This window comes from Maniola jurtina, chromosome 4 (genome assembly GCF_905333055.1).
Source record: "Maniola jurtina chromosome 4, ilManJurt1.1, whole genome shotgun sequence".
NCBI lineage: Eukaryota > Metazoa > Arthropoda > Insecta > Lepidoptera > Nymphalidae > Maniola > Maniola jurtina.
In genome coordinates, this window is record NC_060032.1 from 8,049,091 (window position 1) to 8,074,750 (window position 25,660).

A 25,660-nucleotide genomic window follows, 5' to 3' on the forward strand; every position below is an offset into this window, starting at 1 on the left:
TTTAATTTACTTTTGGAAATCATCGTTTTTCAGTGATTATTATCACTGGTTAATTCTGTCTAGTTGATAAAATTAACGGTTTTAATTGTAAAAATTACGAAATATATTGAACTTATCTGAGTAGCTAATTCGTGGCTAATTTTGCTTTGGAAGATGATTTATATCTTTGACAGAGTATGATGTAAGTAAAACAAACAGAGTTTTTTTTGTTATAGGCACGTCATAAGTCATTTCTTTGATTCTAAAGAATATCTACTAGTGTAGAGGTCACATTTACGATAATTAAGATAAAGTAGCCTTTGAAGGATAAAAATAATTATATAAACGAACACATAAACGATGTAGATGAAAGAGTACCTAACTAAATGTCAAGTTGTTAATCTAGGTTCGTTATACCATTGAGTTATATTTTTAGCACACCCTGGGGGCTGTAAGAAGTGTTGACAGTGAGGGGCTGCACTTGACTGTACACTGCACTGTCTACAACTCTATATCTATAAATTTTATAGCAATGTCGTCAAGGGTGACTTGAGCCATCTTTGTAAGTTAGAATAGTTAGGTAAATAGAATTGTTAGAAAAATTCTTTCGTTAAATCATGATAAATGTTTTAGCTTAAATATAAGAAACTTGGTAGATGATGGATTCAGGTTTTTTGAATCCCGTAAGAACTTTTTGATTTTCCGGGGTAAGAAAATACCCGAGATGTAAGTTATCTCTGTACCAAATTGATGATGGCCGCGGCTTCGCCCACGTGGATTTAGGTTTATTAAAATCCCCGTGGGAACTTTAAATTTTCCGGTACGAAAAGTAGCATACGAATGGCCATCCTCAGGATACAAGCTAATTATTCTGTACCTTTTATCAAAATTGATTGAACGGATAGGCGGTGAAAAGCTAGCAGACAGACACACTTTCACATTCATAATATTAGTGCCGATTGTATACCTACTATTTGGAAAGAAAAATCTGCATATAATAACCACAGAAATATACAATCGACTTATACCTAGAATTAGGCTTTACGATACTCCCTCTACAGCTGCTTCAGAGTGTACATCAAACGTTTTTTTTATCTATGTCCTCTATGTCGAACTGAAATATAAACAGGTATTTTCATTCAAAGCACGCTTGATCGAAGAGCCGATAGCGCTCATTTTATCGCTATAATCACCATTACTTGGTCACAATGCCTGTCTCATTTAGATTTTGAATGAAAGATCCTAAAGTGTCGCTCTTTCATAGGCATTGAATTGGTATCACGGAGACTATAATGTCAAAGCTCTTTTTCATTATTTTTTTGAAAAATAAATCTAGGATCACTATACAATAATATTACCTACTCAGTTTTTATAAGCAGAAGCCTATTATATACCTACCTTCTATACCTGCTATAAATGAAGAAACATCTGTTATCCATTGAAAGGAACTGAAAAGAAATGCTTTTTTTCAAAACACACGTAAGTACAATGGCTTGCATTGGGCCCATCTGAGAAATGAAACCAGAACTTTCCACTTAGGCATAAGACCACAGAGTTCACCATTGTACAATTATTAACAATTAAAAAACGAACTAAAGGGACTAACAATTAAAAGTTAAAAGACTTATTCTTTTTATAACTTTCTTCAAATAAATAGCTTGTTACACCCCCTTAGTCAAAATAATTTAAAATTCCACGAAAGTAATAGCCTGGCACAGTAAATCACCCTGTTTAGATATTGTATCGTTGATTGGTCACATTAAGCTTGACGAGGGTACAACGTCGATTTAATGTGAAGATATTATTGGAAACGTTGGAAATTAGGCCTCTGGAATAAGGTCATGGTTGTTTTGTCGCGGATTGATAAAGTGCGTAACAGCGGGGTGATTATAGATTTATTATCATATTCTAAATATGCAGCCACTGTCGGATATACGAGTAGGAAGGACAAAGGCCTCTTTTATGTAACGCCAACGTGCTATCCTCAACTTATTGCATTTAATCGATGCCAGCCATATATAGCCCCGAATATCTTCTGACATCCATCGGTCCTCCGAAACACGTAACCAGTCCACTTTCACTTCAACGTGCTAGCACAAGCCACATGGTACTAATCTGGAGAGCTATATCGTCATTTTCAGGTACTTGAAGGTTGTAAAATTTTGTAGCCATGAATCTAATTTATTTGATACCTTCATAGGTAGATATATCTAGATATTTTAAAATTGGCAAGATGTTTCATATTTATAATTTTTTTTTAAGAGACAACTTGCCAACGAATATTTTGAATTAATAAATAACTACCTAGTTCAATATAACATTGAGGAAATGTTAAATGTGAAATATAATATTAAATGTTTTCCGTTTTCCTCCATGCCACTTACATTGAATGAGTGAAGCAAATTGGTATAAATCCCTCTACCCTGCTATCCATGTTACAGAAAGAACAAGTAGCTTTACAAGTCAGCGAATTTGCTAAAGAGAAAATCCGGCTCGAAGGAGATTTGTTTGAGAACATGGATACAATTTTTAGTTCGAAACTACGACAGGGCGGATCTGAAAGTTATACTGCATTCATTTTGGTAGTACCTAGTAAGTTAACCTCTACATTATAGATATGAATTATGAGTAAGTACTTAAATTATGTAAGAGTGCAACAAAAAAGTTACTAAACAAACGCAGAAAAATTGTAAGTTATTGTTCTATACCTACGCGCTGATTCCAAGTAGCTTACGTCCTTGAGTTTGCTCATATACAATATAATTCCTATAATAAACAGAAGGAGCAAACATCTTTCCAACTCAACGAATTCCAAGTAAACGATAAATTGAATCTCCGTCCCGAAAGATATTTCATTTATTTCAAAACAAGTACGTACCTACTTAGTACTTACATACTCTTTTTAGTTTGAAACTACTATAGAGCTTGAAGGCGAATATTTCAGCTATACCGCATTAGTCTTGGAGATAAGATGTCCTATCTCAAACTTTTGAAGATTTCACTTTTTAACATTACCTCAGTGTCATAGATAAAGAAAACCATTAGTTTAAGAAAGATATCTAGCTTGGAAAAATTGAAAAAGCACGTACACTAGCGAAGCTTCATCTACACTGGCACGATAATATAGTGATTGTATACCGCTTGTTTCTATTTGTTTCTTTCAGACGAGTAAATAATATTGAATCCTGTAAAGTTTCCTTTTTTCCTTCATCCTTCATCTTGTAAAGTTGTTAAAATTGAGGTAGTATGCTTGCGAGTTCACGGTAAATTATTAGTTACAATTAAATCTTTTGCATATCGAAAAGCTTATGCCAATCAGTTTACCTGTAAGGTCAGTGCGCCCAAGTTTGCAATACCTACTTGGAATTTATACTAGAAACCTAAACAGAACAATTTAGCTTTAATGTAGGTTAACTAGTATTGAAATAGCTAACAATATTGCAATCCAATTTAATGTTTGACTTGCAAATGTGTTGCAAATGAATAAAACCTAACGAAGTATGTATGTATGCATTATAATATTATCTGCGTATGGAACGTTTGAATTAGATTAAAAATTGGATAGAATTATCGCGGATTTAGTCAACTTTTAAAGTTTTCCAACTGTTTGTACCTGTTCCATCCATATGCATAAAATATAATAAATGCAAAAGCTTGTCCGTCTGTCTGTCTGCTTGTTTTTCACGACCCATCTTTTAAACTGATTTAAACGTAGAAATAGCTTGGATCCCGACGACAGACATTAGCTCATTTTTGTCTAGGAAAATTAAAGAGTTCCCACGGATTTTAAAACCCCATAATCCACGTGGATGAAGCCCTGGATATCATCTGTTTGGTACGAAGATAGGGACGGATTTAGCCCAGAAATTCAAAGAATTCCCACAGGACAGTATTGGACAAGTAAAAAAGTCAATATAAAAATTAATGTCTGTATCCGCTCGTTCGTTACTGATGAGTATGTGTTCACGCATCGTTCATCCGATTCAGTTTGTAGGGTTGCCATTGGCACTTGCCGGGCAATAGCAAGTAATTTATATATTTATATTTATTAAACTCCTTACTTTAGCATTTGAAGATTGAAGACAAAACAATGAGTTCACTTTGCCTTGTTGTGAAACAATATCGTAATCAAATAGAATCGTCAAATCAACAAAGCTCTCAAACGTATATAATCTTTGAGGGCGATAATTCCAAATAATACGAAAACTTGGCTTTATTTTTAGTCGTTGATAAGTAGAATTAATTTATTAATTTATACTGTAAGCACAGATACTTAATGGTACCTACTTCTAACTGGAACATAGAGAAGTATTAATTATAAGGATTAGAGTAAATAATAATAATTTTGAGACACTTTATATCATAATAAATTCTATTGTATTAATTATTATCTATCTAACATGTAAAAGTATGACCTTCGATAAATATTTTTTACCTATACCTACCAATACCATTTTTGTGCGACTGATGTGAGCTATCAGAGGACTTCTCTATTTAATTATTATAGACTAGCTGTGCCCGCGACTTCGTTCGCGTGGAATAGTGACTTTTCGGGCAGCATATACTCTGTACGTTAAAAATGTTCGCCGTGATTCTTTGAATTGACATAACTTTTTTATTTATGAACCGATTGACATGAAATAAACACTAAATGTTAAGTGAAGCTTACTACAATATATAAGTGAAAACCGTATCTAAATCGAATAAGCCGTTTCTGATATTAGCGTGCACAAACACACAGACAAACTGACAAAAAAAAAATTATTACAATTTCGGGTTCGGCATCGATATAATAACAACCCCTGCTACTTTTTTTTATATATTTCCATTGTACAGACACCACTTTTCTACAATTTTATTATATGTATAGATTAAAATATAATTTACACAGTGGGTACAGCGAAAGTCTTTGTAAAGTAGTAATACGTTTAATTTGTCGTCACTTTGACTCAAATTACCGCCAACCGCCAACTGTCGTGAAATATAGCTGTCATCGTAATTTTCAAATCAACGGACCCTTTTTGCGCCACAGTGTTCGTTTCATGATAAATCCAATTTGAAAGTAATAACTCACTTAATAGTTCTTGTGAAACGAGTTTTCTTAAGTAAAATTCAAGATCTGTAGAGTCTTTGATAGAAGAAAATGATGGATTGTCCCGATAGATTTCAACAACCTTGATCAAAACTTATTTTTAACAAAGAACGACGAAAAATACACGGGTCTTATTATAACAACTTAGGTGCGGTTTAAACTGATGCTCTACACGTGCGTTGTATGTGGTTGTATGGGATTCACATTCCTATTTTACATAGTATATTTTACAACCTTTTTACGGTAACGCAGACGAAAGCATCTGCTAGTTTTAGACAAAATCAAAAAGCTACAACACACAGGCCAACATAACTTAATGTATTTAAGTATGTTGGCGACTTGCCAGACGTCCCCCAGACGCGCAGTAATCTTTCTACGAGTGATGACTGATTAATTATTATTATCAACGCGACAAGAAATAATAGTCTCGCTTTGGCAAATTGCTAGCAGTATCGACAACACTTGTATGTAAACCATACTACATGGTTTACGTACCTACCTTATCTATGAATTTTAAAAGACATTTTAAAAAACTGAGTGTTCGTGTGTTAAATGATTATAACTCAAAATTTAAAAAACCCCCCGACGCAAAAACCTCTATAAGAAAACTAGAAAAGAGCTGATAACTTTCAAACGGCTGAACCGATTTTCTTCGATTAGGTTTTGCTAAGAACACTCTCAATCAAGCCACCTTTCAAACAAAAAAAAACTAAATTAAAATCGGTTCATTGGTTTAGGAGCTACAATGCCACAGACATATACACATATCAAACTTATAACATCCCTCTTTTTGGGTCGGGGGTTAATAAACGATACAGTTGCTGTTTCTGCGCACATTTACCTATTGGAAACAGTAAAATTTGATAATTTTATTTCACATCTGAATTGGATATAAATTAAATTATTAATTTAGAATTTTATTCGTTACAATGTAATTATGACCCTTAATTAGTGTCACATTATTTGCTACATCTTTGAGGTTACAAAATGTACGTTCAGGCGGAGATTAGTTTAAGTCATATAGCTAAGTATTATTTTTTATTCAAGAAATGCTACTATAGCGCAGTGTAAGAGTCTTCGTTTTGATTGTCGTTTATGTCGGTAGGTATAATATATTAATTATTGACGCAATTTCGTACGGGCTGCGTTATCGGTCGATATGAAAGCTACTTTTCTATAGATACCTATGCGAGACGTGTTAAATCATTTCATTGCTATAGATTAATTATGTGTTAGCCCAGCCAATAAGTTCGCGTCTTAATTACTCTACTCGGTACAAAAGGATCACTTCGCAAAGACGTTTAAATTAATAACGACTCTCGATACGTCGGAAAAACTGCAATTCAGCTGGCACAACGCTGTAACCTAAAAAATTAACGCCTCCCTTTCTATCGTGTAAACTCTTATATCTATCTAGAGAGAGAGAGAGAGAGCGCGCCATCGAAGGTGCGCACCTCCGTTGGTATATTCCTCGGGGCACAGACCGAGTACCTAAGCCTGTCGGTCATAGATTCCCATTTTAACATTTCGTTAAAAACCGCGTCAGAGTGAAACCAGATCCATGTAGTCTAAGGGTTTGCTGACTGTCAGTCTATCAGACACTCTCACATAAAGAGGCAGGTAATGATAATAGCTACAAGATAACATAAGTTTAATTTACCCGCACCAACCTGTCGGCACCAGAACCTGCTTCTTTATGCAAGCTAAGCCTTAGAAGGTGACGCGATAGTTATACCAATAGGGAGCTTGTGTCACTCCCTATTTGTTTGTTCTGGTTGGATCACAAGTGAACCGCAGACATGCTGAAGTAATGACTTGCTAATGTAGCTTGCGGTCTGAAGCGCGTCACTGTGTCAGCTTTATAATGATCGCCGTCTTACAGTAATTTTACTTTCATATCATAAGTTGGAATACGAACTACAAACATACATTTCCTTGAATTTTCCCTTACAAATGATTCAATCCTGATATTTTTATACTTCGTCCTCGTGGATATAGGGTTTTAAAAATCCCGTGGGAACTCTTTCATTTTCCGGGATAAAAAGTTTGAAACTCTCCAGGTATAAATAACCACGCAAAAAATAACGTCGATCCGTTTCCCCGTTGCGAAGTGTGTAATTAATTTGATGGTCTGTTTATTTCGAAGATATTAGGTAGATAAATATGCCACGTAGGTTCAAATTAGTTCTTGCATGACTAATTCGTATTTATCCACCCCTTCGTTAGCGCTAATTAAATCTAACATGTAAATATGTTGATGGCTTACTTCCGAGGCTACAATGGAATCACGCACGCATTATAGGTTTAAGTAGGTATACTTACATGTATGATATGTTATTGTAGTAGTAAAACAGTGTAACTATTATAATATTGAATCTGAACTCATTAATACTGATCACATTATAAAGTCGCTAACAAGCTCAGTTACAATATCACACGAAAGTTTGTGTGTATGTATGGATGTTTGTTACTCTTTAACGCAAAAACTACTGGACGGATTCAGCTAGTTGTTTATATGTATGTATTTAACTAGCGACCGCCCGCGGCTTCACTTGGCGAAAATAAATCCTCTTTATTCCCCCGCGGAAATTTTGAGAAAGGCTCTATATATACCTAGTCTGCGTTATAAGTGTAGCCTCAGTGCAAAATTTGAGCTTTCTAATACCAAAAGTTTGTGAGTGTTGATGAGTCAGCCAGGGAGTGAGTCAGGACTTTTCTTTTCACATCTTAAGTATTGATGATAAATGATCTAGATTTGCTTGGCTCGAAAGTTTATTTAACAGTTTAATGAAGTTGCTTCAAAATAACCACAAATCAGTCATGAGTTTAATAAGCCAATTGCCGCTACGGCGTAGATGTCGAGAGGACACAAATGAGTTCAATAGTTATCACAAGCCAAAAATCCAACACAAAAGCTTTAAACTGTAGCTGTGTTCACAGAAATTATGCAGAATAGCTAACTATCCAAATAGAAATGGGCAATGAGTCATTGGCAGCCGACGTCGAACGGGATTGCTGATCATTCAAATGCCTACAGCCATTTCCCTGTCAATAGCAGTCAGTGCCGAGTGTTCTCATTCCCAGAACTAATTCTAAGGCCTCATTCGCACGAGAGCTTTCTTAACGTCCGTTAAAAAAGCGTTAAAATAGAACAAATGCATTCCCAAGTATCTGTTCACACGTCAACGCTTTTTTAACGCGAACTTTGTATTTTCAGCGCAACGCCGGGTTTTAACGCAACGCTTTTTTAACGCTCGTGCGAATTAGGGCTTAAGGTGATGGTTCACAACGAGACATAAGAGGTTAATGCATTTTTCAAACTGTAATTAATGCATATTACTGGTTTTGCACCTCCTGTGGTCATAGCTTGCGGCCGAAAGTATAAGAAATTATTACCTCCATACTAATACTAATACATACTAAAACTAAAGTTTGTCTGTCTATCGACTAACTGATTTGACTAAATATGGCACCGGGATAACTTGCATCCCAGGACTGGATATATCCAGCTACGTTTAGTAGAAGTTGAAAGAGTTCCCACGGGATTTAAAAAAATGTAGATCACAGTGAAGAAGTCGCGGTTGTCGTCTATTGGGTACAGAGATACTCGTAGCTTGCATCCCTAAGATAGATAGGTGTAAGCTACTTTTTATCTCGGAAAAACAAAAAGTTCCCAAGAGATTTTTCCGGTATAATTCCAATAAATCTACGCGGAGGGAGTGGGAATGTATGTGTTTAAAATATCACCTTTGGAACATGTTGACAATTTGGACCGACAGAAAGGTACATAAGACTGAACATGGTTACAAACGTGACTGGAAACAGGATCGTTGACGGAATAGACAATTCGAAATGCCTATGTGCCATATAGGTAGCTTTACATACCTACCTGTAGTAGCAAACCACAGTGAGTTCCGTACTTAGTCGTATTTCTGAAGCGTCCCCGGTGTAATCTTTTCGTCAATCAAGTCCTTCCGTTGATAAATAAGACTGATTAAATTATTTACTTACTCTTAAACGAGGTGTATTTTCTGTACTATAGGTTTAGGTATAGTTAGAATTCGTTGACGCGGATCTCTATAAATTCATTAATCCTTAGAAAGGAGCCGCGGGCTTGCGTAACTTTGAGCTGTTTTTATTAGTTTTCAGTTAAGGAAGATACTTAGGTAGAAGTGAGGGCAACAAAAACATCGCGGAAAATATTTTTAGAGCGAAATCATAATTCGTGTAGAATACATATTGTAGTAGGTACCTACTCGTAGATAGAGCAATGTGTCTGAAATGGAATGTATATCCTTCACCAATTAGTAAGAAATAACTTAGCAGTACTGACTAAGTAGTTGAAGTGCTTTAGTTTAAAATTTTCGACCATCAAAAGGAGTACAATTGTACCTACTTTGAATAAATGATTTTGACTTTGATTTCGCATAAGTAACCTGAAGTAGGATAAAGTAAATATAGAAACTTTTCCGAAAAATAACTACTTCACTACCTCACTATTATTACTTAACTACCTATACCTATAATTATAAATGCGAAATTGTGTTTGTTGTTGTGCTGAAAAAACTGAACTGAACTGAAGAAAAAACTGTGACAGATATAGAAACTTTAATAGCGTGGTAGCGTACGTGTTGCTATTTAGATAAAAGGAAAAACACGTTTACGAGCATGGGTGTTGCTCAAGGTAACTTATGGAACACGGGACGTTCACGCGACGTCGCGTCGGTAGTGTGTGACATGCATGTGCTCTTTGCATATGAAAGACACACGACGTTAAAGTGTGTTTATTATTCCGGTAGATTAAGCGAAAGAGATATTGACATTTATGTGTTCAGATACTTTGTATAAGACTACAATTTTGCTGCAATTATAATTAGGTATATTCCTGACAGGCGAATAAAAATTCCCGACTTCAGATTGAGGTGTTTAAATAGTATTAATGTTATTTGTACAGTTATAGTTTAAAGAGTATTGATGTTACCTATACAATTATAGCCATATTAGCACTTTTTTTACAATATTTTTATATGTAAGTATTTATTGTTTGGCTGAAGTAAATACAAATTTTTCATATACAAATACTATAAATACCACTATAAAGTGCTTGTGTTTTATGAATCCAAAGAAACGAATCAGGTAATTGTCAAAATAATAAAATATCCTTCGAAACTAAATAAAATATCGTTGCATCAAAATTCACACATCACATATATACAGCAAAAAACATTTTTAATGTGCAAAATAAACACCTCTATTAATATGTTAATCAACCAGCCGAAGCAAGCGAAGCGTTCGATGTAGGTGCATAGGTAGATTTTAGTTATAATTATAGCACCCTCATTACCGATCCGTTTGAACGAATGAACGACGTGTATTAGAGCATGCATTCAATACCTGAATAATTGCTTCCAAAGTCGCTTAGAGCAAAATGCAAAACACAGCGGATACCTTGCCTGCGACACGCATTCTATGTATTTTCAGTGAGAAGAGAATGAAATCGCCGTTCGTGATAGAACGAGGTGTGACTCGGGAAATATCATTTGAAATGCGTTTCTTTTTTTGCAAACCATATTAAACCACAGAATATTAAAAAGTACCTTTCAGATACAGAAGGATCACTCCGCAAGGACGTTGAAATAATTAGCGATTCTTGTTACGACGTAATTACCTACGTGCAATTCAGCTTGCACAGAGAGCGCTGCGGATCAAAATTTAGTATAGGTACAGTCCTAAATCTCTTATAATATTATATCTTACAGTCCTTAAACTTTTATATCAATGGGTATAGTACCTACATCCACATAAATATATATCAATTGATGTAATATATATCGTGATACATATCCGCTGATTAGCGCACCCTGCTAAATATTAACCCCTTAATTATTTATTAATTGCTTTAGCAGGACTTTGGAAACGTCAAGACTATCCATCCGTAGTAGTTGTGACTATCTATCTATTAACATTAGAATGCTATTTGCATTCTAATGTTGGTAAATTGGACTGAAAATTATTGTACTAAAAACTCAGTTAAAAATAATTCTAAGTGGGAGGCAGTTGTGTCTACTTGGTCTTAATAGGTACATCACCAATTCAAAAATACTCAACCGTAAACCGACGAAACCTATCCAACATTTATTTACTATAGAATTTATTATTTCTATTTCTCTTATTATTATCTATTTATTATAAATTCTATATACAATATTCAATACATAGCTCGTGAAACACCTCTCAATTACTTCACCACTATTAAACTTTAAAGCATACTTTTACCAACTACACTAAAATATTTTACATTACAGTTAATTAGCCTACAACGCCGAGTAGGAATCTTCTACATATTCACACTAGTGTGGGAATATAATGACTGTCACACGAAACGGCTGTTTTGGAGGTTTTTGAGGTGTTTAATAGGTGCCAAGTAGTTATTAGTACGATAGGATATTGAAAACTCTGTTTCTTACTAACTACCTACGTGTGTTGTGTGGGTTTTTGTGTCGATGATTTATTCTTTTGTGTGAATTTATTTGATGAAACACAGAAGTATCGAATTAACTCTTTAAGGTTTTTTTTACTGTTTTTACTATTGGGAAAACGTTATCATTATGATACACGTGCGCAATTAATATCATGCCGCACTTGTAACTTATGTAACTATTTTAAAACGATAGGGTAAACCAAAAAAAAATCGGCTATTTCAGTATGTAATCATGTTTCAGGAAGCTATTTTGGTTAAGAATGTCCTTCAGCCTAAAATAGTTTTGGCCAATTAATTACGTCCACCATTTTACCCTACAAGGTCGCTGAGGCGAGGATAAATGTTTATTTACGTACGGTATTTAGGTAAGTATTATTGGATAACGAATCAAACAAAAGAAAGTCAGACCTATTTTCGGCATCTTAAACGGAAACATCAAATTCACAGTTAAGTTTTAAGTAGGAATATAAATTTAAATATGAGTTTTAACAATGCAGATAAGTAACTACTTAATATTTTGCTTAGCCTTATCTTATTAACTACTTAAAAATTTACTTTGGAAAGCCAATATAAACGTACAAGAAATAGTTAAAAATGAAATTCCGAAACGTTACATATACTTATCCGTACTAATATCATAAATGTGAAAGTATAGTATGCCTGTCTACTATCAGAGCCATCATCATATTTCAAGGCCCATCCGTTTGACCGATTTTGACGGAAATTCGCACAAAGATAGCTTGCATCCCAGAGAAGGACATAGACTACTTTTGGGCTCGGAAAATAAGAAAAATCCACGGGATTTTTAAAAATCCATGATACGAAGCCAAGGGCTTGACCTAGTATCTAGTAGTATATCTTCAAAATTGTATACATTTAGTTATACAGTAGACGTGTACAAACGATACAGTCCTGTAACCATTATATATATAGTCTATGCCTGTAACATAAGCCTAAAAAATACAAAAACAAATAAAAATAATTGAAAATGCGATTGAGGTTGCAAATTTATTTGAATAATATATTCTTCTCTAGTCAAAACATAACATTTTTCATCATCAGATGAATTCCGTAGAAAATTAAACAACGTTAATTAAAACTACTACTTATTCCGAGTATATTTGCTCGTATGTACGTGAAGTATACAACTGCGCTTTTAATTATAAAACAACTAACAGAAAATGAAGCGAGTTCAGTACACAGAATATTATGCATGAAAGTTATCAACTATAATGTCGACACGTTTTACCCGACTGCGGCGAATCCCAAAAGGGTTATGTTTTTGACCTTTTATATGTATACCCATTCTTATTGCCGCTCCTAACTACTCAACGGCTCAACTGATTTTGATAAATGATACGTCATTATGATGGCGCGAGCGAGTAAAAAAGATGCAGTACAAATCGCAGTCAGAATTCTTTTGAAAACTTTTAAATTATTATTTATTATTTTATATCACGCAAAGACCTACAAATTCTTAACCTGTCATACTAAATTATACCGTTCACGAGTAAAACATCGTCTTTCAACTGGCTGACAAACTCGTAGCTCTCTCGTAGCAATACTGACTCATCACTTGCCTAGTGTCCAAATTGGTGCTTGGAAGCTTGAGATTTTGCATGTAGTTATGAAAATACTACGTATAGTCACTACCCATATCCCCACCCATAATAAGAATGCGAAAATGTTCTTATTGATTGTTTGGTTTGTCCTACGGATGAGCGTGATTTTTGGCACGAGTATAGTTAAAGATCTGGAGAGTGATATAGGCTACTTTTTATCTCAGAAAATTATAGGATTTCTACGAGATTTTTAAAATCACTCAAACAGGGTAGATCAGCTACTCTTTTCATTCATTCGCACTAATTCAGAAAGATAAAGGCTAGCTAAACTTGGTATCAATATACCTATTAATATTTATTCTTATCAAGTTCTTAGGTTAGCGATTTAAAGATGAACTTCTATATTTTCACTCCATAGAATTACCATTTTATTAAGTTCAATAAGTTGAACAGTACATATAATATTAAAACTTAAAACATGTATACTTTATTTAAAGAAGAAAAGATTCTTATATCGGAAAATTGCCGATCAACCGTGTACGCCTCCCTTCTATTTCATAAATAATGGTGGCAATAATTCATCACGACCAGGGTCGTAAACAAGGCAAATAATATGTCGTAGGTAACCAAACTCAATCGCGATTGTCAGAGTAAAATGGATCCAAAACTCAAAATTATTTGAATACTTATGCCTGTCTATTACCAATTTGATCACCAATGTAAAACTTAAAATTTATGAGAAATCTAAGGTCCTAAATAGACATAATAAATATCCCAATATTGTAAACTTACGATTTTTCATACGAAATTCTATTCGCGCAAGTTCATCTCGCACTTGTCTGTTTTTTACCGGGAACCCCATTTTACCGGTTCAACATGTACTGATTTCACAGTTATAAAAAAGCATCATGACCAACCCATCGCCGGCCCACTACTAAACACGGCTTGCCTCTCAGAATAAAAAGGGCTTAGGTAGGTATATGACACACTGGGCCAGTCTGTACGGATTGGAAGAAAAAAAAGCATAGCAAATACTAAACCAATCAACGGGACGTGCCGAACGGTGTCTATCAGAGAGGCGCATCGATCCTGCCGATTGCTTTGTGCTGCAGGAAATTAGTTTCTAACTCATGAACGAATTCCCTTACTGTGAAGTGAACTGGTCCAGATTTTATTGCTGACTTCTACATTTGCATTTGCCTCCCTTTCACAACGACGTGTTCGCACCTCCTGAGCCTTACGCCGTGCTGCTAATAAAGGCATAAAACTCGTACAAATCAATTTTCTTGTTTGACTCCTTTAAGCATTATCTTTATTCATGAAAAATGTTATGCTTTTTAATTTCGAAGATCTGTTTGGACTTGGATAGTTTTGCGAATAATACATGATTTATATCAAATACGTTTTTAACAAGATGTGAACCTGATTTATCGGTATGAACATAAAGTTGAGCATCTTTGTTATTTTTATTAGTTTTAGGTGGTTTTTTACAATAGTTTACAACAAAACTAAGAGAACGAATTGTAAGAAAAAAAAAACATAATATTATATGTAAATGTATATTATTAGGCCTTCATCAAAATGTATAAGGGCAATACCGGACTGATTGTTGACTTCCCGTATTTTGTACCTTCTATAAACAATTCTTTTCAATACTCAGCACACGGTGAAAAGAAGTCAGTTATCAATCCGGACTTGCCGAACTAGTCTTTACTAGTAAACTGAATTTGTAAATAGGCTTACTTAGGTGGCATTTCGAAGCTCGTACTCCTACACTCTGGTAATTTCCTGCAAGAAAAGAAAATCATAAATAAATATAGGAATATTTAGAAAAATATAAAGTAGGTATGAAGAATAGTTATAGAAAAAAAAGGAGTAGTAAGGGAAAACTTGTGCAAAATTATAGCAGCCTAGGTCCATGGGTTAGATAGGGCGTATAGATCGCACTAATATTATAAAGGCGAAAGTTTGTATGTGTGTGTGTGTGTGTATGTTTGTTACTCCTTCACGCAAAAACCACGCGACGGATTTGGCTGAAATTCGGAATGGAGATAGATAATATCCTGGATTAGCACATAGGCTACTTTTTATCTCGGAAAACCAAAGAGTTCCCACGGGATTTCGAAAAACCTAAATCCACGCGGACGAAGTCGCGGGCGTCAGCTAGTGTTATATAATCCGATCCCAGCCTAAAATACATTTTGTGATATTTTGTTACAAGGTTAGCGCAACTATCACAACCTCCGCTCTACTCTATGTAACATGTTGCATCCGCCATTGCACGACTGATCTGCTCTTCGTTTGTCGCCGCTTCAGTAAAAAGTAAAAACACACCCTAATAGCGGAGAAAATGGATCGAGAACAACACTTTATATTACCGAGGTTTACGGCCCACTAATCCCATGCCCTGCCTCTACCTATTGCAAATATTATGCCCGGGACCTCGTAAAACGTAAGCGTTCAATTTTAAGTACTCATTTACGTTACATTATACCTTCTGTAAAAACGTGTAAATATGTTACGACCTTTTTTAGGATAAGGTCTTGAACTTTTGACTAATCCCGTTAGGTATTAAAAAACTGGCCATTACTTTAAAATTTATATCATTTCTTTACTAATCCCATTCAAATAGAAATTATAGAACATTGGCAAGTAAATCTTTAGGGTGCTAAGATGCAATAGTAGATTTTCGTTTAAATCTATGACTATAATTTCCCATAGCAATAGCTATTCTAATATGGTAATAATAAAATATGTGTATCACATTAAATTCACTTGGCGCCAATTTTACTACACATAGATAACATGGTACCGACTGTAGAACTAGTGCCAAGTTGCGTGGGCGAGATTGGCGGTCTTGGTAACAATATAGCGGCGGATTCAGTAGAAGGCCTAAATATACTAGATATTTTTAGACATTGAACCTTACATAGGTTACATAGATACATGAAAACGAAAAAAAATGCATCAAATTGAGATTGACGGACGATGCGACAAAAAGAGTGTCTCTCTTTTTGTCGCATCGTCCGTCAATCTCAGTTCGAAAAAAACCTGCACAGTTCCCACAGTTCGAAAGTCAAATACGTCTAAATACGAGTACTTCGAGTAACGCAGCGAATGTGTTAGTTTTTTTTTATATAGGCCTTTAACAACGCAGTGCTGAGAGTAAGCAAATCACTTAGGAAGATTTTAATGAGACACGTATATCTGCAAACGTATACTTTATCTTTATCTCGCAAGAGGTCAGCAGTCATCTCTTATAAATCTGGGGCATTACAGCATTGTTGATGTGAAGAATTTATTTCAAACACCTCGTCTTTTCTTGTGAATTTATACGACGCTTTTAAGAAAATTACTAAACTTGCTACCTACAACCGGATATACATTTGTATATGTTTTGCTGGTATAATTTTACAGTGGAACAATATCTATTTATTTAAACATCTTTGCGGAATCTCCTACACTTGGAGGGTACAATTAAGTATTCTGTGATATTGCCAAAAATAAACGATCTCGTTCCGTGTTAAAGAGCAAGACATTTTGTTAGGATTTTGTTCCACGCTTCCATTTTTATTACTTTGCGAATGCGTGAAAAAAACAATTAAAAAGACAATTTAATTAAATAATTGCTTTCGTTGCATTATCGAATATGAAATCCACGTGGTTTACAGCTATATCCGAATACTGTCTATACTTGATGCGACAAAATCTGGGGCAGTAAATGCCACCCCAAAACAACATCGGAATATAATTTTTTCGTTCTTTGCTTAACAAATATAGTCATGATATTATTTTATGCAGTAGAAAATGAATATATTCTGGCAAGCCTGCAGTGTCCACACGACATTATGACATAATTTGGGGCAGGAAATTACAGGCGTTGAAACCGCAACATCACATGTTATACAAACAACAACATAATATCCGGTTCGTTTAAAAATAAAAAATATGCGCAACGTAGCCATAATGACCGCCGTTTTCTGAGTAAAGGTCCCAGTTTTGGTTAGGTAGTTTTGAAAAGAAATCAATAATTCTATTCCAAAGATAGGCAGAAATGGCATCAAATAGCCGAGGGGTCCTTGTCAACAGAAACTAAACATAGGCTCTACAAAGTTCATAAATACATACGCGCACAGACACACACTCAGGTTTAAGTCATGAATAATAATCATCACCATCATCATCATCGTCAACCTATACATCATGTCCATTCGTGGACTTGGGTCTTTTGTAAGGACTTGAATCCAGTGGCTCCCTACGACGTTTTTGATGTCATCTATACACCTAGGTGAAGAGGTCTACCAATGCTGCGCTTTCTGGTACGAGGTCGTCAGTCTAGCACTTTGGGACCCCAATATCTATCGATTTTTGAACTATGTGCGAATATTATCTACGTATATTTATACGAACTTTTTATGTATTTGGATGTTCTCGTATGCGTGCCAAAATCGATTTCCGTGTATATGTTCCGCTCCTATGATAGCTTCCAAAGTTTTATCGAATCTGGTAGATATTAACTGTTTCTGCTAACTTTACGAGCGATCAACAATTTATTATTGGAGTTCTATTTTTGACTTTATATTTTAATAGTTTATGCCCGCGACTTCGTCCGCGTGGATGTAGATTTTCCATTAGTTGGTTTCAATCACGCCGCAACAGAGCAACGGATTGACCTTGTTTTTTAAATGGATATAGTTGAAGACCTGGAGAGCGACATGCGCTACTTTTTATCCCGGAAAATCAAAGAGTTCCCGCGGGTTTTCGGAAAATCTAAATCCACGCAGACGAAGTCACGGGCATCATCTACCTATTTGGTACATAGATAGTTGCTTGCATCCTGGTAATGGATGTGAAAAATATAATTATTACCCCAGAAAATCAAAGATTTTCCATGGTATTTTCAAAAATCCATGCGGACGAAGTCGCGGGCATTATTTAATCAGAACATAAAGATACCATCAGGGCATATGACCTTGGTGAGTCAGATTTGTTATCTTTGCACATATAAATCATGGCCGCGAGGGAGTGTGCTTCTAACCTCAAAGACTGAGGTAAATTAGAACGAAGGAGTGCTACCGAACTCAGTTGAAACGATAGTAAATAATAATTATTCGCAGCTTGCCAAATACGGTTTTAGAGTTAATAAATAGACGCTAAGATCAAGGAATTTGCTAACGAAGTAGTAACAAATAAATACAGTCAACTTTCACAGTAGGTAGGTATTTTACTAATGTTGCAAAATGTCTTTGTAGTTGTATAATTAGATTATGTTTTAAAAAATTGGAAGCTGTCAGCCGTATAAATTATGGCCACTAGGGGCTGGGGGGTTCTTTCCCCATCCTTCCCCATCGCTTGGGTGGACCAGGCTTGCACAAAGGGGGAATTGCGGTGAGTTGTTATAATACCTAACCTACTTAACGATTTTGTAGCTCCCGATTTAGGGTTAGGTAAGTTCTGAATAAAAGTTAACGAACCCTGACTTTAGCAATCTAAATAGAATTTGAACCGTTTCGCTTACTTGTTACTTGCCCTATGTCACCCTCTCTTGGCCTTTCTTTTTTTACAGATTACGGATTTTCATATTTTTTCATTACGGTTTTTACCAAAACAAAGAGGAATTATCTAAGAAGGTTATATTATAGGCCATAATTAATGAACTTTTTGCGAAATGGTAAATCAAGTCTGGAAAAATCGACCCACCTGAAAATTATCGTAGCGTGCTCTGCTTATATAGTAAAGTTACAGGAAAACTATGTACCTGTAGTGGAATAGTTCCTCTCAAGCTACCCGTGCGAGTACAAAAATACTATATATAACTTTGATTATGAATGTTAGTGAGACGTATGGATAGGGCTTGTGTTGGTTATACTCGTAGATTACTCAATATTCGTCTCAATAAAAGTTTCGAAAGCCATCTTGACACGCAATGTGCGAGTGTAGCTTGAAAGTTACACGCACGCACTCAGACAATCATGTATGAGATACATTCAAGGTAACAATATAATAGTAGGTCCTGAATAAGTCAGTCGAAAATGTTTCCATACATCATTAAACTTTGGAAACGATCAGGTAAATAAATATTTATCGTAAAGTCATATCTATATACACTCTAGTGTCTAGATCTGTAGGTAGTCTGAGATTTAATCGCCTTCATAGTTTGAAAGTTAAACTATTTCTAAGTTATATAATACTTCCTTTTAACAAAGTATGCATAGGTACATTAATTCATATTTTATTTGGAAATGTTAGCCAAGAGGAACGACCCACATCTCGTTATTGCAAAGCGCGTGTACAGACAGCGTCAATAATATTTGTAATAGAAATATGTCGCAGGCAGGATAATAACTTCCACAAATATTTGAGCCAAGTACGAATACAATAGCTTTTCATAAAACCTCCACTTATTGAGTAAAAAAAAACTAAAATATTATTTACCTAATTTCAATTTGAATCTGAATTTAATTTTGATAAAAATTATATATTTTTTTCACAATACAATATTTTTTAAACAAAATGCTTATATTTATTCCAATACAGTCAGATCACGTTATGTCATTAGATTACAATTACTGGACGAAACCCGGCGTTCTCTATGGGAGAGTACTTATCCGTCGGCGATTAATTTTTAATGAACCTACTCAACCGACCGTTTTACCGATCGTAAATTTTCTCGCGACTCTCAAAACGACAATAATAATATAATTGATTCCCGGGCCTTGAGTATTCGCTGCGGAATGAAATTTACAATTAAATAGGTGATATCTGTTATATGAAATGTTTATTATGATGCCTAAAGGCCTCTTTACAAATACCGGTGAAATCACAGTCCCATCACCGTAACCTCGCAGTTTCAGTACTATACTGATAACGCAGTAGCTTCAATTCACTCATGTCAGTGATTTCTCAGTAGTTTTGCGGGTCTCCAGACTAAAAACTTAGTATGTGACGCTTCGGCGGCGTCCGTGATCCCACTAAAAATATCTTCCTTGCCAAATTACGTGCTTGTTTGCCGGTAAAACGTAGCGATTACATAAGAGTAGCTACTCTACTTGCCGGCGACTACCACTAAAGCAATGAGATATCATTGATACTGACAAGTGTGGACGCTTGCATTGAGAATATATGAAACAATAAAAAATTATCACGTTGGCGATACTATGCAGGAATTGTGAGTACACTGTCGTAAGCCTCGATTTGATTTATTTGAAAAAAGTATTTATAAAATTAGAGTCCATCGCGAAACGATCACCATCTTTGATTGAGCTCTTTGAGAATGGATTATTAGGTGCACAATAAAATTATAGTTTTCCCTGATTAATCACACTAATATTATAAAGGAGAAAGTTTGTATGTGTGTGTGTGTGTGTGCGTGTGTGTGTATGTTTGTTACTCCTTCACGCAAAAACTACTGGACGGATTAGGCTGAAATTTAGAATGGAGATAGATTGTACCCTGGATTAGCACATAGGCTACTTTTTATCATGGAAAATCAAAGAGTTCCCACGGGAATTTTAAAAAACATACATCCACGCGAACGAAATCGCGGGCATCAGCTAGTGATTAATATTATGAGTTGTCGCTAAACCACAAACAAAATCAGTAAATACTAATAAGGTGGAATCAGTCATCTAGTGACGTAGCACTGTATTGCAACGTAATTACTCGATAGACGTTGTCGTAACTAGGGTAAACCACCCACCCGACTAATTGGATACTTTAGCTATTCAGCTATTTATTACATTTATCATGTTTAGTTCAGTTCATCCATGGCACACAAGTAAACCTACCACTAATTTTCCACTAGATATGCAATTAAGCAATTACTGCCAATATACGGCACAGCAAGTTTGTAGTTTATAATACGTTTGTGACGTCGACTGTATGACTCTCACGTAATTTTATTTAGAGTTTGCACTTTGCATATTGCAATAACGCATTTAACTAGATTTTAATATCAGAATCACTAGCATTCTTCTTAACTAGACTGGCTGGATTCTTTTTTTAAATTCAATTCTAACTTTAACTCTTATGTTAATAAAATATTTAACATTCTAACTTTTAATATTAATGAGGTGGTAATTTATTATGAGAATGAGAATTGAGAAATGCATCCACATACGGTTGTAGTACAGAGCTGGACCTTGAACTCGTTAAATATACAAATGAAGGCACCCATTCAGAGAGCATTTCTTCTGCTTCTAAATTTAAGCATATAAAAGCGGTGTAAAAATAACCTTGCTTAATTATTTACACGAACCTTTTTTTGGATTCAATGTGGCAATTCTCTGAAATACTTCCGGAGTTAATTTGTTTGTGTTGTAATTTAAGCAATGAATGATGAATTTAATAAAATGCTATCACCGTTTATTCGCATCAATTAAAAAATCATTTGTGTCCACATAACTAACGTGAAAGTCGCGAAATTCTTTCTTTTGCAAAGATACAATAAAGCAATACGAGCCTAAACTTTTACGCTGTATAGGATTTAGTACCAAAAACTTGGCACAATCCAGAGAAGGAGGAAAGCCAGAATAATTTAAAGGCGGCATTCTTAATCTTCATAACAATCGAGGACATGATAAACGAGCTTTGTATATACTCAAATATACTTGGTTGGCTTTCTGATGAAGAACTTGTGGGTCAAACAAAACGTATAACGCCCATCTTGTAAAGATCAAACGGCACCACCTTCTGAACCCGTGAATACAACAGTTGACCTACAACACCTGTTTTTAATTATATCTTGAAATATTCATTAATATTGAAGAAATAAAATATCCTTAAAATGTAGTTTGATTTTGATAAAGTCATTTAACGGTCAAATTAATAATAATTAATCAATCTATTTGTGATATAATATGATAATTATTATTATTCGCAACACAAACAGATTATAATTTGTCAAGAAAGCTTATGCTGTGTCTGTCAAATTACAACGTTGCTATTTATGTTAACTTATCGACAATTGATGTCGAAACCACCATCGATAGATTAAAAATAGAATTATTATTATTCATTGTTAATTACGATCGATATTCTACCATAGCAGAATATAACGATGATGTTATTTATCAGTTTGTTAATAAAATGAGGAGGTTATCAATTTAACGTATATTTTAAAAAAAACATATCATTTAGACGGCTTTTCCACCAAAGATATGCTATGCAGCTATGCTATGAGGAGACCAAAGCTAAGCTACGAAACTATTTTACTATTTCCACTAATGCTAAGCGGTGTAGCGGGGTGGGATTATATGATGTGCTATGAACCTACCCTACCGGCAAAGCTGTGCCGCCAAGCGATTTAGCGTTCAGGTACGATGCCGATTAGAACCCAAAGGGATATGGGTTTGTTGAAAACTGCCATATCCCTTCCAGGTTAGCCCGCTTCCATTGCAATCAAGGTCTAACTTGTATCTGAATAAAAAAAAAGATGCACCACCGCTGGGTGAGGTAGCTCTGCGAGGTAAAAGCGTGACTCGAGCTAAGCGATGCATCGACGACGGTGGGGAGAACGGGGCTAGTACACCACTAGCGCATCCGTTACTCCCATTCGTAGCTCCTATTCGTAGCTCCTATCCGTAGCTCCCATTCGTAGCCCCCATCTGTAGCTCTCAACTATAGCACGCAACCCTATATTATAGTACCTTTTCAAGTGAGCCCAGCCTGGCCTACCTCTTATATTAATAAATTAATTAAGATGTCTTAATGAAAGCAGCGAAGAATTGCGCTTTCAAAATATCTTCTGGTAACAATGCTTCCTGGGAGCTAAACGTAATTTGGTTCTCGTTGAGTGCTCTCAGCTGGTGTACAAATTACGCTACAGTGGACAAGACGAGGGTTCCTTTAGTTCGGACACTTGTTTCGCTCTAGTTTAGTAACAAAGCATTGTTGCAGTGTTTTGTTTGGTTTGACAACCCCGCTGATGCTCTCATCTGGTATACTTTCGCTTCTAACTGTAGACTGAGATCGAGCGACAGGAGTCAGGAGAATCAGAGTTAGCTTACATCCCGGGGAAGGACATAGGCTACTTTTTATCTCGAAAAATCAAAAAGATCCCACGGGATTTTTTAAAACCTAAGTCCACGTGGGCTAAGCCCCGGGCATCATTTAGTAATTAACTATCTGTTTGCTGCTTTATATAGTGTCAATTTTGTCATGCGAAGTTCACAAATAAAACTCTTTCTGTTTCAATTTATTAAAACGGTTAAGATACGCCCCTTAATGAGGAACGACGCGATGTTCACTCGTTGACACCGGAACTCATTTCCCTCGGCTCCGATGACACACTTTAAACAGTCAAGCGCCATTCCGTATTCATTACACAAACGTTAATGGCCATCAGCATAACGTGTGATTTTAAATACCTACGTGAAAACTTACAAAACGTCGAGTAAGTACTGTTTTTGTGTTATTTTCAGCTATCTTAACTGGAAATAGAAAATTTAAATTTATTTCAGGCACTTGCCAAATCGCGTTCATTGAAGTATAAATCGCAATTTCGATTAGGTAGTTCTATTAATTTATTGTCTTAACTAAAAGCAGAAGCGGAGAGAGGGCAAGTATTATTAATCTCGTTAACATACTTATTAATCACATCACACTAATATTATAAAGGCGAAAGTTTGTATGTGTGTGTGTGTGTGTGTGTGTGTGTGTGTGTGTGTGTGTGTGTGTGTGTGTGTGTGTGTATGTTTGTTACTCTTTCACGCAAAAGTACTGGACGGATTTGGCTGAAATTCGGAATGGAGATAGATAATATCCTGGATTAGCACATAGGCTACTTTTTATCCCGGAAAATGAAAGAGTTCCCACGGGATTTCGAAAAACCTAAATCCACGCGGGCGAAGTCGCGGGCATCGGCTAGTAGAGAAATAAATGTCATAAATCAGACTCAAAAAAGCGCCCCCACCCAATGGTATCAAAGACATACCTACTTGATAAATTTCGCAGGACTATATCAAACTAGGTTATTCTTATTCTGGGGAAAATTCATTTCAAAGGGTTCACGGTCACATCTAAGTCATTTTTATATGACTTAGTCCACGTGTACAAAGTCACGGATAAAAGCTAGTGTTGTTTATTTTATGTATTGAGTAAGGCAGCTATAGAGCTATCGTGTTGGTATGTATGCGTAAGGTACCTATATACCTATCTAATCAAAGAAAGCGTATGCTAATTTTACGACCTTGCTAGCAAAGGGAAAGGAGCGTAGACGTCACATAAGAACCTTGGCCCATATTTACAAATTCCTTATTTAGGTTAAGAACGGTTATTACGGCATGAATGAAATAAATGAAATTCTACCCTCGAATGGAACTTGGATGAAATGTCTGTCAAATATTTGCTTGTAATGAAATATATCAATGTGATACTTTGCTGTATCTTTGAATATCCAAGCATACAATATCTCCGAATACATACCTATTTTAAATACGAATTGCTTATTATTTGTATTAGTTTATTAGTTTATTTATTTGTTACTTCTTGACACTAACTTAAATTTTGCACAAAACTAAAAACATTTTCATCGATTACAATTAGCTAGCACTTGATCGCCATCTCACCTGGTGGTAAGTGACGATGCAGTCTAAAGTGGAAGTGTGCTAACTTGGATAGCCCATGGCGGTTTTAATGAGACCATACCGCTTATCGGTTTCTACACGGCATCGTACCGGAATGTTAAATGCGTAAAATATCCTAATAAAATGTCACCCCTTTCAATATTATACCAAAAGCTGGATATTACATAAGGATTCGAATCAAAATGAACCTAGATAAACGTCACAGCTGGAAAATTTCAGCCCCAGCCGGAGCACGTAACAGATCAAAGACCACATCTCGAATTATTAAGGTCACGTCCCTCAGCCACTAAGGGACCGATTAAGCAGAAAATATAGAGGTATTTGCCCTATTTTATCGCGAACCCCTAATATCATTATCCCATCACCACGAGTTCCGATAGAATTCTAATTAAGGAAGTAGGTGAAGTCCTCGATGCGTAAACACTCGAGTTACTCGATAAAGAGATTTTGTACAATATTGTTTACGTAATTATAATGTGAAAAGCCCATGTCTATCTCAGTGTAATTCAGGTGTATTTTATACATCTAATTTTGATAAACGAGCATCCTCTTTATTACTTTTCGACAGGGTGTCTGGAAAAGTAACAATCAAATTAAAAATAAGGTCAAGTGGGGTAAGAGAAACATACTTTACTGGTTTGTGAACATTTTGGCCTTCAGCTATCAAAATTATACATTTATTTCGATATTAATTGAAACAAATCTTCGCTTTTGAAATATACTAACATTTTTTTTGATACAGAACTAGATTGTTCGTATAATTACAGCACAATTTAGCAACAAAGCTAGGTCATAAAAATGTTCCTCTTACCCGAGATTTGGGGTAAGAGGAACACTCGATACTTTTCAGTAATAACTCGTGTTTTTAAGTGTTTATATAGCATGTATTAAATTTTTTTTTGAGTTAAGGGAATGAAAACCTTACCTCGTTAAAAAAAAGGTCTTATTTAGGCTGACAGCA

The 25,660-nt window shown here is 35.3% G+C and overlaps 2 protein-coding genes across 3 annotated transcripts in view; one reads left to right on the forward strand and one right to left on the reverse strand.

Moving 5' to 3' along the window:
- Nucleotides 1–25,660, forward strand: part of LOC123864435 (pseudouridine-metabolizing bifunctional protein C1861.05) — a 154,060-nt gene that overhangs the window by 50,286 nt on the left and 78,114 nt on the right. The gene's annotated exons all lie outside the window — the stretch shown is intronic.
- Nucleotides 1–25,660, reverse strand: part of LOC123864438 (CD82 antigen-like) — a 78,345-nt gene that overhangs the window by 11,854 nt on the left and 40,831 nt on the right. For both annotated transcript variants that reach the window (XM_045904859.1, XM_045904858.1), the window contains one exon: nt 14,858–14,902. The gene's annotated coding sequence lies outside the window, so the exon portion shown is untranslated. The remainder of the gene's footprint in view (nt 1–14,857; nt 14,903–25,660) is intronic.